At 45.4% G+C, this 17479-nt stretch overlaps 1 long non-coding RNA gene across 1 annotated transcript; it reads left to right on the top strand.

Moving 5' to 3' along the window:
• The first annotated feature begins 3974 nt into the window (after positions 1-3974).
• On the top strand, positions 3975-4800 carry LOC115246947 (uncharacterized). Its single transcript, XR_003886041.1, has 2 exons — positions 3975-4443; positions 4553-4800. It is a non-coding gene; the product is annotated as an uncharacterized lncRNA (long non-coding RNA).
• Positions 4801-17479: the final 12679 nt, after the last annotated feature.

The raw sequence follows: 17479 nt of genomic DNA on the forward strand, positions 1-17479 counted from the left end.
GCAGTAGCCTACAGGTGAGTCCAGCAGCTCGAAACATCTGGAAGATGAGACCCTGTTTGAACATGACTTCAGTGGTCGTGTAAAGCATGAAATAATGGGCAATCGCATGATTAAAATGGTCAAACTTGTGGTATATACACAACATAAAATCACAGGTTTGGACATGTTCCTTGCTCATTCACTTTCTTGTCTGCTTAAACACTGAACTCAGGGCCCAAGTGACAGGAGGTCTACAAATGCTATTCCAAGTATGTTCAACTCCACATTTCAGTGTTCCATCTAAAGGTGCGGTATGTGGACCAGGTACTTTGTGGATCTATTTTGAGGGAGCATTTGACACGTCTTTTAATGTGATATATCTAGGGGATGACCAGCTTTGGATCACTCGGTGCACAAATAACTTGAGTGATGCAGCAGACGAAATAATCGTTCAAAAGCTTTGCACAACCCCAAAGCGTGGAGTCTCCTGTTTATATAAGACAAACACACAGTTGTCTTATCTCGTTCAACAAACCCCAACCTTTACCCCCCTCTGCATCTACAAAATAAAACTTCTTGTTCAGCTTAAAGTTTATTGATGCATTTTGGCCATTAGAGACAACTTTGACTACCGTACAGCCTACAAATAAAAAAGATTTGGTTTCTGTTTAATTGTATTCTACAAATTTTACCCGTTTCTGTTTTCAAGTTAAAGAGATACCGTATTTTTTTGTAGTCTTGAATAGAGCAATCCATCGTCAGCATCAAAGGCATCCGACCCCAAGTACTGACTGATTTATACTGTACAAATGGACGCGTTCTACAAAGACTTGACACCGTTATGGAACCATTAAAAGATTCTGCTACCATAACTGGCCTTCCTACTCACAACGTGGCCTTTAGCTGCTGTCTGAAACTGTGACTGATGAGACGAGTGAGTCTGTCATGAGAGTGCATTGTTGAAGGATAATGACTGTACCAGATGAGCCCTCATCTTTTTTTTTTTTTCCCGTGTGTGTGTAGCTGTTTTTAACACCAACTTTATTGGTGTTTACACAGCTGGAAAGGATTGACTTTGTTACTGCAGATGTTTCTGGGGATTTGGGGGATAGCAGGAGAAAAGCTTCATAGGTGTATTTGACGAGTCAGCAACATATTGTCCACATTTTGGATAAAGCAGTGGTGGCGGAGATAGTAGGAGGGCGTGTGAGTGCCACAGCAGTCTGGAGCGATTCATCACGCTCTTCCTACTGGAATCTTCAAAGATAAGAAACCATCTGCTGCGGCAATTCATCAACTATAAAATGGAAAGGCGTGAAACCCAGCCAAGTCATCATACTGGCAATAGCTAACAGGTGGTGCACCAATGTGTGGATGCTTTGCTAACGGGAAGCAGAGACAGTTTGGACATTCATGTCATTGCCAGGCAGTGTACCACAGAGAGGCAGACAACATCCATTTGTCCCTGTCCCCAAAGTGAGGACACCCAGTCAAACCTTAAAATCCACTTTGCCTCCGCACACTGCCACCGTGATGCCGAATTTTAGCCACGCTTTATAGAGAGTTGATCTGGAAAATGGACTGACAAGGATTTTCCTGGCCAGTTCTGGCTTGTTCCTTTATTACTTAAAGACAGGGGAGGACCAGGTCTTGAATTGGAAGCTGCAGTATCAATATGGAGTCTAGTTGGGGACAGTACACCCTCTACCTTCCACCATATAGGACTATAGACAAGTCAAAGTTTTCCAACAAGACTCCTTCATGAAAGTAAAAACAGAGACTTTATCTGGAAGAAACTAGTCATAACTTTCATTCTATGTAAAAATGGACCTGTGTCATTGGGACAGGATGGTGGACTACCCTCAGTCTGTCTTCGTTCTTCACACTCAGCGCCTGTATGGTGGAGAGGTGTTGCTCTCACGCATTTTGTTTTGTTGTCAGTCTGGTTCCACTCAGACATTCTCATGTTATCTCCAAGTCTGGCAACAAGTCAAATGCAATCGATACGAGTGCCAGCCGGAGACGTTGAGTGACACAAGAGACGCTACTTTAATAAGCTCTCATTAAGTCTCCTCCTTCTGGTGCAAGAACAAACACAGGCCGGTGGGGTGTTCTTGACGCCGTTGGCATGGATGAGGCTGCATGGCGTGCGGGCCGTGGCACCGTCCACGGCTGAAGTTGTATGCAAGAGTGACGCCTTAAAAAAATGATTGGCAGGATAAATGTGCGAGTAGCCGTGAGGAGTAATTGACTTTAGCAGCATCTTGGGCTTAACTGCTCACAGAGCAACCGATCATGCACGCCGGTCACGAGCTAAATAACCGAGGGGTTGAAAACAAATAAAGAACTCCAGTGTGTCTGCTGTTCAACACCTGAGCTGCAGGTGTCCAAACAACACAAGCCTGGCTTTTCTTTTCCATGTTCCTTGTCTTAAAGTCCATTTTGAAAGATTGTGCTCACACTGCCATTTCTCATCAGTGTCTGTCTGATGGAGAGAGTGAATCAGGCTACGGCGTGCCAAACTTCTGTCACTCTGCAAGGCCTGCAGCTTGGCGGTCCAACGGCAAGCGATTAGACAAACTACACAAGCTCCCCAACCTGTTCCATCATGAGGAAGGCGGGGCCAGACGCACTCACCCGATCTCGGAACATTCAGACACCGAGCTGCATTGTTGGTCCCAGAGAAGGTATGCATTGTTGAAAGTTGGACCAAAAAAAAAATGTCAGTTAGCTTCCACGTTCTTTCAACAGGTGTTTGCATGTGTTGACATTTGCTCACATCCTCACCCAGTGGAGACAAAGTTGAAGCCACGGCTTGTTGGCTCACAGCATTTTTGACAGGCGGGGTGGAGATGGGTGACTCTTGTGTATCTGGCTCTGGTTGTTTTAATAGGCCTTGTCAATAGAATATTTCATAAAAGAAGCGACGGACTGGAACAGTTTTTGTTTGGTGTAGGGAAAGGAATGCACTCGTTTCGCTCTTTCAAAGGTGACTTCTGCACTGCAGGGCTGCAGCAGCCAAACAGCTTTTTTTGTCTGCCAGCACTCTTTGTTCCTGTGTTTTTAGTGCAAATGCATTTTGTACCAAGAAGGCCTCTCATTCCCCCTTTTGTCTTGCTCTCCCTTCAGGATGCGAGCGGCTTTGAACGCAGCTTCAGTTGCTGTAAAGAATTTAATTATCGTGCTTAAATTTGCTAAACCCACTGCCCTTTCTGTTCAATTCCCTGCAACCTCCATTAAAATAGGTATCTCTACCTATAGTGTTTCCCCTTTAGTATTATTCAATCGTAACATAAATAAAATCTTTAGACCTATACTTTTTCTGTTCGGCCCTGCTTTCAGACATCCACTGAGTGGCTAAATTAGCCGTCTGAATTGAATTAGGTCTTCAAAAACATTCAGAAGCTGCATGGACCAGAGGTGGAAAATTAAATTTATTTGATGTAATGAGATCTACTGCCTGCTGCGCCATATGGCAACAGCCTGTGAGTGCATTGTATATGTTTACAGGCAATTCATTACACATCATTACTTGTGTCTCATTAACTGTGGGGAAATGGCAATTAAAGTGTGTGTTAAATGTTGCCACAAGTGCGGGTACGTGTGTGTGTTTTTGCCAGCCAACGTGCACACCAGAGACGATTGAATAAAAGTAATGAAATTGGGGAGTTCTCTCTCTAAATACCCCAAAGCAGGTGTGCGCGGCGTAAACACACTTGAGTGAAACCACTCGGAATAGTTCGGGAATGACATTCCAGCAGCGAAGAAAATGGGCCCATATTAATCAAACCTTTTCTCTTTCACAAACCTGCCTCACAACGCGGTGGAGGCCACCTCATTAGCGGCGGCTTTGGGAGCCCTCGTTGACTATGAGGTGAACAAAGAGAGAAAAGGGGTGATCCCTCCTTCTTTCTCTGTGCTTCCTTGCTCTTGACAAAGTAGAGCCCCGCTGAATAGCGGAGGGAAAAGCGGAGCTGAATGGAGCCAGAGGAGTGGGGCTCACTCATGCAGAGAACTCCCAGCCGCTCTATACCTGCCCTGGAGAAAAGAGCGTCCAGCTGCTGCCTCTGAGGCTTTTTCCCTGCCTTCAATAGAGACCCTGTGAAAGGAGCCCGAACAGGGCTATGCTGAATACAGAGGAAAAAGAGTGAGAAATGGAAGTCAGGGAGGAAAAGGAGGTAAAGGAGGAAGGGGGAGTAATTGGGGAAAAAGAGTTTGCAAAGGACTGTTACGGCCCCTGGAAGAAGTGGACCTTGATTCAATCAATCATAATGGAAATTAGCATGTTATAATGAAGCAGTGGGGGAGTCTATTATGCTGGAGGTTGAAAGAAGAGATTGACAACAGAAAAGAGGTTGGAGGAAAGCTCGATCATACAGATTCATGCAGCAAGGCTGCCAGTGCTTTCTTTCAAGTGGATATTTGCAGATTTTTGTGGAGATTTTCCACTTGTTCTGCATTCAGGTAATCTTTGTACATTCCTTTTTTCCATAAATGACAAAAAACAACCATCAACATGCTCTGGCTTTTTTCATCAGTGCGGAAAAGTAAAATTGGCATCTCTCTGCCTCAGATGACTCAGCATTGGAGGTACGGGAATCTATCTGCTCCAGTTTCTGGTCGGCGGCCATGGAAACGTGACACTTAGGTGGATTTTTGGCTCTCCGTGCGTTCACGTACTTTTCCTAATACATCAATATCCTGGCGTAGGAATAAAACCCTCTTTCACTGATGTGAAAGGACTCGGCTCCTATTTGGTGAAGGATTTAGTCGGCATCAGGAAATGTACAATACATACTGTTGGCACAATGCTGCGCAGCTTTTATTGGGTTGTTATTCTTCGTCTCTAATTCCTTCATTTCACCCACACACTCTGTCTCGTGCCTCCACCTGTTGATCGTTCTTCCTTTTTATTTTTCAGGACAGTTTTACACTGCTTTTTTTCCTGACTCTGCCTCAGGCCTCCGCTGCTGCTAATAGGATAATGGCTGCCATGTTATGCACACTTAAGACCCACATTGTGTGTGTGTGTGTGTGTGTGTGTGTGGGAGCGTGGTTTGTTTTACAGGGATCACACGAGGGTGAAATTGTGCTAGGCTACCAAGTCAATCAAGAAAATCGCAAGCACTTAACTTTCACATTGAGGCGTCATGAACCCATTTAAAGATGACACAGAAAATGCTCAGTTTCCTGCTCTGTTAGACTTTGAAGACACTTCAGCAACTCAAACACTCAGCAGTCAGTGGAGCCAGACGGGCTGCGGAACATACTGTCGTAACTGGGATGAACCCAAGCGTGAGAATTAAAAGAATATAAATGAATGCTTACGTGAATTAAGGGAAGGAATCAACATTCTAGATCACTTCCTGTCTGACAGACGTACAGAGCGAAAGACGTGCATGGTTCCTCTAAAAAAAGCAGCGGAGATGAGTAAGAGACCATCAGTCTTTGTCCTTTTTACTATTACCGGTAAGCGGGTAATGTTCTGGGTTAAAGGAATCGCACGTGTACCTCCGCTTAACTCTCCGTGGATGCATTTGGAGGATGCAGGACAGATTTAAGAAGTTCAAAACAGTGTCCCTTTGAACTCTCACCAAAATCTTCACACATGCCTCCAAATTGCAAACACACTCTCTTTGTGTGTGTTGGTGTGTGTGTGTCCTTTACACTTCTTCGAAGCATAGAGAATTTCTTAAATGTGACAGAACGAATGAAATAAAAGCAGCAAATCTGATCAATTATAATATCAAACCCTCCAAGTAAACAATCTGCATAGCTGAAACCTAACACAAAGTAGAAGCTTGTCAATTCCACTTAACTTTTACTGGAATTTGCAAGTTTTGGACAATGGTTTCCACATGTTGGACCTCAAAGGTGGATGGTCTGCAGGCTGGTAAGTGTTTGAGCTGCAGAAGGCCAAAACCATCCTCCCCCCCCCCTGTGGAGGAGCGGAGGTGTTAAAATCCAGTTAATAAAGAGACATGGACATCCCAGATCTATGTTCTAAACATTGCCGTCTTTCAGCGCTGGAAATCGTTCAGCGGGCTGCATTTATTTCTCGTCAGCTCATTAGCAGCACTGACAGCAGCACATTGTCATTCACACTCGCCTGGATCTTTTCCATCTTGACTTAACTCCTGCAGATCGCGTTAACCTTTTGCACTCCGGACATGATGAGGTGAGTCGGCGCTGCGGCGTGTCAGGGTTGCCTGATATTCCCCATTCCCGCTCAGCTGCCTCATGCTTCACGCGTACACACAGCCCCCATCTGTGCTGAAGGCCTGAATTAGTTGCATTTATTCAGACGTGAGCAAAACAAATGCAGATTTTTTTGCATGTTCATACTGATTCTAAACGGACTCCATACTGATTCCTACAATCTATTTCTATTCAGCTGAGATAAGTCAAACTGGGGCTGATTTACTGGCCATAACAGGGAAATCTCCTGTGGAAATCAAACTTGAGCTAGACTGTGGGATTGACTGTCTTGGACAAACCCCATCAGCTCAGGTTTCAGGATTTAGTTGTTTTATTATAGCCTGAATAAATTAGATAGAATTAAAACAGACAGAGGTGTTGCTCAACATTCTTTATATGTACACACTGTTTGCTTATATTCCAGCAGGAATGCATGTTTGCCATATTGAGTTTCCCTCCACGGCCTTCCTGTTTCGTGCATATGTGTCAACACGCATGAATGCGTGCATACGGGCGGTGCGGCGAACATTTGGTCTGTGGGCTGCTGACCCGTTTGCAGGTGTGAATATGTGCATGCGTGCCTGCAGGCACGGACAGTCAACTCCAGTAATGACACCAGCTTCTCTCTCCATCAGTGGCTGTTCCTCCTCCTCCCCCTTTCTAGATTTCGACAAACAGAACAGGAAATGCCTGCTGGGTTAGCAAAGGCTCCTGCAGCTGGAGAAGAAATGTAAAACTGCACCATGGTTGCCATGTTGTTATCCAACATATCACCCGGAATTTTCATCTAGAGGACACGAGAATATACTTAATATAGTTCTTGTCGTAAAACGTTAAACACCTTCGGTCCCCCCTCAGTGGGACGTAGACGTCTGCACCAAATTTCACGGCACAGATGCAGGACGTCCACTGCAGATAAAATGGCTCGTCTGGCAGCCATAAATACAGCATGTCATGCTAATCCATCTGAATTTCACATGATATATACACGGGTTTTTGACCCGCTGGTGGCGCCAGTACAAAGGTCAGTATTTATTCTGAGGACTACAAAATGAAGGACTGTCCACAATTTCAGGAAAATCTCCTCAGTCCATCAACCACATTGACGTGGTTCATGGTCTAAATGCGCCGTCCACGCCGTGCTTCTTAAAAGAATTGGCTTCTAAACTACCGCCTTCCACCGCTATGTGCTGATTTATAAGCGCTACGTACCACAATGTCGGTTTGTCATCTTACTTCCACGGGGATTAATGAAACTCCTCATCTGGTGACAGTTAAATGGCCTCCTGTCAGGTGGGAGACTGCGCGTCTCTGCCAGGCGTGCCTCTTCGATCCAGCCCCTCTACGGGAAAATGATCAATCACGCCAGTTTCTGCTCATATAAATGCGGGTCGTGCCCAGCAGACAAAACGACTACCTGTCAGCTTGATCAACAGTTGCAAATGCACTTTTTGCACACGCCAGTGCTCATTGTCACTGGTTTCCAGCAGCAATTCTGGCACAGCGGGTAGTTTTGATTCGGTGCACAGCAGGACTACCTGACCTGAAAAAAGCCAGAAACTCTCTCGGATTCGTTTTCCAAAACAGTTTGTGCAGCCAGCTTAACCTTGTCAAGAAATCTCTGTAGCGCCTGGACACACAAACAGCACAAGTATCAAATGTTTAAATGCCTCAAGAATGAACGAGAAGGTTAATAATGGCTGGAATGTTGAATTGCAAAGCAGCCTGTCAACGGAGAAGCATCTTATGGTGCACCTGGGAAAAGATGCTTACACAACCTTCACACCTGGGTGCCCTAGACCTGTGTGTGTGTGTGTGTGTGTGTGTGTGTGTGTGTGTGTGTGTGTGTGTGGGTGTAAGAGAGAGAGAAAAGAAGTGAAAGAGAAAGAAGTGAAAGGAACAAAGCTGCAGAAAGCAAGAGAGTGCTTAGAGAGATGAAACACTCAAGCCAAAATATGGGCATGGATGGAGGGGCCATTTTGTCCCACGCTCTTTCAGGAGAAGGCTGTTTTGAGTGCATACAGAATGTCTTTTGGCCCTTCCTTGCTCAGTCTGGGACCTTCTTTTATCCCCCTCCCCTACACAGTTGCTTTTCCAATTACCCATGCACTCCCTTGCATGTCAATGGCCTGGTTTCAAATCTGCCTCGGAAAGCATTCCTCCTCGATCGCGTTTCTCTCTATCTGCTTTACAGCCTCATGATTACCAACCTGCAAGACCGCTGTGGTAACAGAGCAGAACCCGCCAAGCATCTCTCGTTTACAATCACTTTCTTAAAGGTTTCTCCACTCCAGGTGAGACATTTTTATGGTAATACCACTGCAAAGCTAGATCTTTAGGCCTGCGTTTTCAGAACACTGATGTCAATTGACACGTTTCTCCCACCCACACACACACACACACACACACACACACACACACACACACACACACACACACACACACACACACACAGATGGGAGGGAAATAAACTATCATTACATACTATTGGTCATTTATCTTTAAATGGCTGCAGTTAAACACAATTATCTCTACTGCAGGACATGTTGACAGAGGAAAACATAGTGTGTGTGTGTGTGTGTGTGTGTGTGTGTGTGTGTGTGTGCGTGCGTGCGTGTGTGTGTGTGTGTGTGTGTGTGTGTGTGTGTGTTATTGAGTGAGAGACTATTGGAAAATTGCGATGATGATGTTCAATGTTTTCCCTTCATCTGAAATTGTCTGTTTTCTCCCCCCACTTCTCTCTCTCTCTCTCTCTCTCATCTCTTTCTCATACACACACCAGATGGTTTCATGTGAACCTCCTTGTTTTTACAGCTTAAATAGTCACGGATCCTTCTGATAATTCATCTAATACATTGTCGTGCTCTCTCTGGGCCGTGACTTCATCTAAGACCATCATGCAGCCAGTTGTCTGTGAGAACGTCCATCTTTAGCTGATAGTCAAGGTTTAATATAGAAGATGTAACCTAAAAATCAATAAAGACAACATGTGTTCTGTCCGTGAGGAAGATTAAAGTAGAGAAAGATTCCCTTGAAGGTGCTGAGCAAGTACACGCTTGTTGTGATCAAATTACATTTCATCCTCCACGTCTCCAACCTTGGCCTCCATTAGTCCTCTTATTTTTTGCAGGCTGTTCCCACAAGTGAAACCATTTAAGGCTACCTCAGCTAGGCTACAGAGGGAATGTTAGTGGGGGGCACTTCCTTGTTGCTCTGAGGTTCTGGAAACATTTTTGGGGATGCTTATTTATCTAGACACAATTTTGCATATAATATTTTCTCTTGGGGAGCTTTTTTTTAAATATCTCTAGTTTCCAGGCTACCTTGTTAGCTGCTGTTCACCTTTTATGTCCTCAGGGCTACTATGGAGAAAATTTAGAAATCATTTTTACACAAGCCTCAACTATCACATTAGCCAAATGTCAGTCACAAACACAAGGAATTATTACCCCCTTAAAAATGACATGTTCTGTTTTAAAAGCGCTAGAAGCCAGATTCCTCCCCCAGGTCTCCCCCATGGCATTGAGAGCTACAGTATATGAGTTCACCCTAGGTAAATACCATATCCTCATGAGAGATTGTTTAAAATCCTTTGAATGCCATAAGCTTACTGAAAAAAAGTGGCCATTATTCCAGGACTCAATTAAAAATTAGCTTCAAACGACGTTTGGCCAGCAGCCAATCTGGCCTCGTTGGCAACGACGTGGAAGCGATCCAGGAGTTGTAGGAATCAGCCATAACAGCTTCTATAGAACAGGCTTCAGCGGCCGCATTGTTTGCACAAAAGACTAAAGGGAGGAGGAATGTGTGCAGCAGTGTGTTCACTGTGATGATTAGGCTGGATCCTTTACAAAACATCCCAGCGAGAGGGCAGCTACCAGTGCAGAAGCACTCCAAGCACAGGTGCAGCTCTGGTGTCGGCCTCGGATAATGGGGGGAGGGAAAAAAAAACTCAACCCTGTGACATTCAAATGAAAACAATCACGGAGCAGTTCAGCCACGGTGGCCGTGGTTGTTCCTCCCATTTTCTTTCCCTCTTTCTCTTTCTGCCTCAGCATTTTCCTTTTTCCAGGGGGGGCCTCCCCTCTCCAAGCTCAAAGCAAACAGAGCAGCGCGAACACGGGCTGGAATAAGGGTAAACACGGGTTTGTTGTGACGTGTGTGCTGACTGAGTGACCGTGTGTGGTGGACATTCCTGATATTGAGCCTGTGGTGCTCTCATTTTTTTCTTTTTTGCCGGGTGAGATGTTTTGAAATCCCCCACCCAGGGCTCACCTGTTGAACCGTGACATCCAAACAAATGGCTTCCATTGCTGCTCATGGCGACCTTTGACCCCCCTGGGCTTTGTGAGAGGAGCTGTTTGAAAAGCCTTCCTGGTTCAATAACATCTTTTCCCCCAGAGCAGCCAAAGCGCTTAGCTGTTTAACACCTGTGGCTCCATCCGTTGAGCTAGCGCACAACTGCGTACATCTCCCATCCATCTTGCAGTCGTTTGACATGTCCTGTCCTCTCGACACCTGGATACATGCTTTGAAACTTTATAAAAATATAAAACTAAACATGGAGAAAACATCATTGCTTTATCTTTGGAATCCATGCAACTCTGAGTCTATTTCAGCCTTAATAATGCCAATTTTTGTTTTAAAAAAAAATAAATCTACCACTGAATTGGACCACTTTGGCATCTGGCAGAAATGCGTCCCAGATGTCCCTCTGGGGTGGTGTTTGAGACATGTCCAGCTGGGAGGAGACCCAGGGCGCCCTGGAGGTACCACATCTCCAGTCTAGCTCTGGAACGCCTCGGTGTTCTCCAGAAGAACGTTCTGGGACAAGCGGAGGTGGACAGACAAATGGAGGAGCGAGACAAATGCACATTTAACAGCCATATAATTGCAGGCCTTTTAGGACAACATGCTCTTTGATGTGGCTCAGTGAAATATCAGGAGTCATCGGCCCCACCTGCACCAGATTTCAGTTTGGTATCAATTACACCAGATTAGACAGGACGCCCCGTCCCCGTGACAATAAAAGCTCTTTTACCATGAGAACTCACAGATCCGTCTCCATAACACCCTCTCCAATCTATGTATTGACAGTTTGAAGCCAAACGCTGTGAAGTTGGTCCTAAACTTCCCTCCCTGTCTGAACCTACCGTCTCATTACTTCAGAAGTGAGTGCCTCCAGTAAAACACGCGCACCTCGTCAGCCCGTAAGTGGGAGAAAATTACCCAGCACTCATGCATGAGTAAACCCATCCGAGGCAGATAATCCCTCACCTTCTGCATAATGAACAATCCGTGTCGAACCTCATGAATAAAATCAGCTTATTTACAATATGAACCTCTCACCGGCAATCTGGGATTGTGTGAAGAGTGCACACATTGGTCTGAATGCACGACGTTGGTCTGAACGCACACTTCCATCTGATAAACAGGCAGCCTCATCTCAACCTAAACATAACAGATAATAGTTGAGAAGAGTTAGAACTCATAAAGGTAAACATTCATGATGATGAATCATCATGATTCATGGTAATTTTCACAATCAGAGACGGTTTAACTGAATTCGTTCTCGAATCCAGACGTCGTGTCCAATAAAAACAGCCATTTGGACTCAAGACCAGTGGAAATTTTTATTTTATTTTTATTCAGTCGAATCTCGACACTTCATTTCAGCTGTAATCCAACCCCCCCTCCTTTAAACATGGGAGGCTAAGCTGAATATTAAAGTGACCATCTGGAACAAGGTGATAAAGGAATGAAATCCTGCTCTGTTAATGCCGCACTTCAGATGATATTACATGAACTAGTACATAAATTACATTACCAAAGACAAGGCTGCACTTCTCTCCTCATTGCTCATCTGTTTCTGGCAGGTGTACGGTGGCTGAGGCCATTGTTGCTCACCGTTTCTGGATGTGTCCATAATTTGCAGTGTTTTTCTTTCCTCGTGATTCCGTTGTACCTTCAAACTTAGCTCAAGCGCCAGTGCTGTTGTTCTTGGATTCTCCGCATCTGTGGCTAATTTGGGTTCCCTCATCCACACAGCTTTGCACTTTGGCACGATAGTTGCCGAAAGATGTACTTTGAAACTGTGGAAATGTGATTCAAGTGGAAATATTACAAATGGAAATATTGAAACAAGAACGGCCTGACAAGTACTACTGGGAACTTTAAAGGGACAGTAACACCATATAAATGATACATCTTCTGAAAGATGAACTTTAATGGAAAACTTGTTTTTCATCTTGTTTTTTTAAGACCTCAATTACGCTGGACAACCACACAAATCCATATGACCTCACACATTGCAGACATTAGTAGTCAAAGTCTGAGAGCCGCAGTCCTCCCGAACGTTGTAGTAGAACTGTCAGACCCGATGAGTTAGGCCTACAAAATACCACTGCAAGCACGTAATTGCTTGTATCAAGCTGATACAGATGCACAGAAATGCTGCAATCCAAGTCTGCACTGCCAAACTCTCCGAAAAACAACAGCAGCACCTGGCTGAAATCTGGGAGTGAGTGGAGTGTAATGCCTTGGCTTCAGAGAGGGGGATCTGTGTGCGTGTGTGTGTGTGTGTGTGTGTGTGTGTGTGTGTGTGTGTGTGTTCCATCAGCAGTGATCACGATGAAGCAGGGATAGCATTAGGTCATCAGTTCTATTGGCGTCTCCACAGCTGCCGGGCTTCGCTGGTGGAGAAATGTCCACATATGGAGGTTCTCGTTCCTCTGAAACGTTTTTGATACGAGCAGGGCTGCGTTCCTTGTTGCAGCCAGAAAAGTCTAACGTTGTCGGTTCTTTTGGGTCTGACGAGCGGGTCCGCATTTGAAGAAATTCATGACCGCAAATGTAGCACGCAGACCCCCTGAACATACTCAAAATATACCAAATGCACAAGACAGAGGAGCAGAAGGGATTGGGAAAATATCAGAATGTGTGTGTGTTTCGTCGGAGATTGGGTATTTTGAGAGTGTATTGGGAGTACGGAGGGCCGATGAATATTTGATGATGGTGCCACCTCTGCTCGGTGCCCAAACAGATGATCTCCTGACCTTCAGACACCCAGACCCGGATGAATTATTGACACCAGGGCTGTCAGTCACCAGTGCGATGCCAGCTCCAGGTGGAACAATGAGCCGGGTCTATCTGCAGCCACGTCCTCCTCAAGTGTCGCTCACTGGACCACCGCCTGCTGATTGGTCACTCATGAGTACCAGCAGAATTGTCTTTATAATAAATGTAAAACAGGGACAAAAGCAGTTTAATTTCCAGCTGATTTCATTCGTCTGTTTCAGCGAGAACACAAATATTCACAATTGTACACTGGCCAGATTCTCCTGCCATAAATCTGAAAACTCCTCATGAGACACCAGACGATTGTTCCAACGGTCCAATTCCACCAGCTGGCTGTGAAAAGCTGAGGATCTGTGCCAAACCATGAGGACTAAATGAGTGTGCACGTTGGAAAATGAGACAAATGAGGCAAACCTTTATCACTCAATATTTGTGAAGACAAAACATTAGTGAAAACCTGTCTGATCAGTCATACAATTCAAATTTGGGAGTTCAGTTAATGGAGCATTACACACTCTCACTGTGTGTGTGTGTGTGTGTGTGTGTGTGTGTGTATGTGTTTGCTTACATCAGCTTTTCCTCAGGCTGCTCTAGCCTGGAGTAACCTTCTTGCATGAAGGTGCTGCACATGATACTTCCTCACGCCATGGCCAAACATCACCCGATCCTACATCCAACACTCCGGCCTGATCCCCCTCATCCCCTGTAGTCCCTTTCTGCATTCTCACCAACCCCGCCGCCCCCTTCCGCTCTCCCTCCTCTGGACGCAGTCACCGCCCCGCCGCGGTCTCGCTTCTCCTCGTCTCTGAGCCCCAGCAACAGCTGGGTTCATCTCGCAGCTGATTGGAAGTTGTGTTTTGTTTGGCGCTGCCTGCGTGTAGCCGGGTGACCGAGCGCTGAGGCCAGCTTCTCCGGGTAGAAACGGTTCTCTTGGTTTTGAGTCTAGCAAGTTGACTCAAAGAGCACCAAAAGTGAGGCAGAAACCATTCAATCCTGTCTGGCGTTAGTTGTAAACACAACTAGATCCATCTACTCATACGTCCAGCATGATCCTGGGGTTGTTGAGGTCGATCAGAGGACATGAATTCACTCTGAACTGGTCACAACACTGGCAGGTGTACGTCAGGGACAAGTCTCCAGTCCACCAGGAGACACTCCGACTGGGGAAATGGTCCCAAATGTGCATGTTTTTAGGCCGTGTAACTGAACTGAGGCCATTCTGACTGGATACAAAAATACCTGCCCAGCACCTTAACCGATCCACCTTTGCAGGAAACAGTCCTGTCAAAACTCACCGCTCCTCCGAGCACGTGGAGCTGCGCTTCTGGTCACCATCTGCTCGCTGCCGACAGCGGTTCTGAACCAAAATAAGCAGGGTTAACATCAGGCCATTTTTTGTTCTCCACAAGTTAAATGCTGGCAGGCCCACCTAATCGGATCTCCCTAGAGGCCTAATTGGTTTAATAGCGCCCATGAATGACAGGTGACATTGTTGCTCCTCAAAGGCAGATGCCTGCACCGCCGAGTGGGGCTGCCACGCTTGATACGCCGCAGATTATCCCTGGATACGCATGTTCCTCCAGGCAGACCTGACAAACCACATTAGTGCGAAGTTGATGCTTATGGATCGGGCCTCAGAAGAAAGAGATTGTTATGACAATCAGAAATTAGAGCTGGTTTTTTTTTTTACTGCTTCCATTTATATTGACATTCAGGGTATATGAGAAGGTGGATGAAGGGAACTGAATTAATGGGATGTGTCCTTGAATGAACGTCTTATACCATTTCATTCAAAAGCTCCTGTAGGTACACACACACACACACACACACACACACACTTGTTTGCAATGTATAGAAATTATTCCCTGGTTGGCCGGTGAGTGATTAAGCCAGCACGAGCGTTATTGTTCCCCGTGGACACTGGTTTTGTGCACGTTTCAAACACGGTGCTGTCTTTGCTATCTCAGCTATGAGCGTCAGGGGAGGTTTTCTACTCAGGCCTGACATTCTTATGGGTTTCCTAAGTGAAAAGACAGGCTGGTCCAGGATTACTCCTCCACTTTGCAGCGATGGTTTTTCCAGGGACTGGACACTTGCATGTCGAAGCTCTGTTTGTGGATTTTATGTTGTGGTTTTTTTGGACAATGGCTGCTCGGATCTCCGTCTGCTTTCTGGATTTCTTGGATTTGGAAAAGACATATTTCATGTAGCTCTAAGCCGGCACAGCGGGATAACTTTTCAGCAGTTGTCCAGAGCTGCGCCTGACCTACAAGATCAGCAAAAGTTTTCCTCCGTCTTGAGTCAGTGGGGTAAAGGTTATTAAGCAAAAACGAATTCACTAAAGGTGACCGATCTTCATCATCACCATCCCAACGTCTGACATCGGTCCCATGCTCTCTCAATGCCGATCACTTCTGCTTTTGTTTTCAGATTTCCCTGACTCCCATGTCTTTATGATCAAACTGCAGGCAGTGGTTGTGTGTTGCACCTGTGGGGTTTCAGATTTCTGCCCGTTTGGCAGAGGCGCTCGCTTCACAGTTAAGCCCAGCGCGGCCTGTTAGCCTCATTGAGAGGGCCAGGACAGGCTGCGAAGCGTTACTCGCTGACTTCAGAAGACACCCCATGATGAACGTCTTCGGTGTTTGTCTTTGACAGTCTTTTTTTTTTTTTTTTTTTGGACCCATCTGGAATTTTCCTCTGACGCACTGTAGGTGCAGGTGATCCTATTACAGTGTGTCTGTTGCTCGTTGTGTGATAAATATCTCCTTGACGTCTCTTCAAATTTGGTATGCATTTGTACGACTCTGTATTATTTCCATCTGCTGAGCATTCTGACACCTCTGTTCCCGTCCAGTAGAGTTTCACCACGCAACCAGGAACTGTGGAGGCATCCTGCATCCAAAATCTTTGGGATATATAAAGAAATTTACACTTTAAATGTCTTTTTCCATTTTTTTTCCCCTTTTTGCATCTCTGAGCAGCTTTGAATGAGCAATTGCCCAAAAAGAAACCAAAAAACCTACCAGCACTTGCATGGACGAAAAATCGAGTGAGAATCAAAATTTGGCTGCCATAAGAGTGAACTTTGTGTTTTAACCATGTCCACCTGGATGCAGTGGAGGGAGCGGACCATGGATACGGGCGGTGATCCGCAGTGTGTGTGTGTGTGTGTACGGGTGGGTGTGTGTCTGCAGAGACAGCTGTCCAGCTCATCTTCCCCCCTTGTGGCCTGCAACATTTATAATTAACCCAGATGACCAGGTGGCTATGTCCCTTCATCCCTGCCAAGGCATGCTTCGTTCTGACCTCTGAACTTCTCGAGACATTCCTCGGTTCATGTTTACCGTTCGTGTACCGCTTGGTTGACCGCGTATCCTGGACCTGGAACAATATCCACGGACATGTAATGAAAAATCGGGGCGAGATAAAAGCATCGTTTTTCATCACATGATGGGCTCATTGGATGGATAAGCAGTGATTGTGACCCTTCTCTGTGGGCAAATGTGAGAACTATCAGTGTTTTTACTTCCACACTCATATTTTGTGATTTTATGCCCAGATACTGTATGATGTGTGAGGTGAAGGGAAGGACTACAAAGGGATAAAAAGAAGCTAAAAGATGAAGGTCAAGAAGCGTTTGCTACTTGTTATGGTTACAGCTGTTTTCTGCTGAGCTGGCTGAACTGCTCAGCAGCATTTAATGGAGTGGATTTGCTGCAAATGTCAGACAGATTTGGATCCAGTGGATATGTAACTTGGCAGATTTTTGCTAAATCACGCCTTAACTATGTGTAACATAATACATTAGAGACTTTCAAACAACGCTGTGATTTATATAACCTCGCTTGTGTAGGCAAACATGTCGCTAGAATGCTAGCTCTCACATCATTATCCCAAGGCAGGTAAGATAATTTGACGAGCCTACTGACTATGTGTTAGGCACCAAATACTGTACGTATTCTTCCTACCTTTAGCATTGTAAAATGGCTAGCGCTGTAAAATCTCCATGTCAGTGCGACCTTTGACCCCGGACATGTGGTGCCTAGGATTATTAGTCTTTACAGTCTGGATTTGTTTACCTGTACAATGTACAATGTTTCTTTTGACCTGAATAGACAGCGAAACAGAAATATATTTACTGTTTCTTGGATAATCTGAAACATCAGCAAGTAAAGCTTGGCCCAATAGTTTTTCGAATCTTCGGAAAGGATTTTTCCAAAACCAA

This window comes from Takifugu rubripes, chromosome 19 (assembly GCF_901000725.2).
Source record: "Takifugu rubripes chromosome 19, fTakRub1.2, whole genome shotgun sequence".
Taxonomy (NCBI): Eukaryota; Metazoa; Chordata; class Actinopteri; order Tetraodontiformes; family Tetraodontidae; genus Takifugu; species Takifugu rubripes.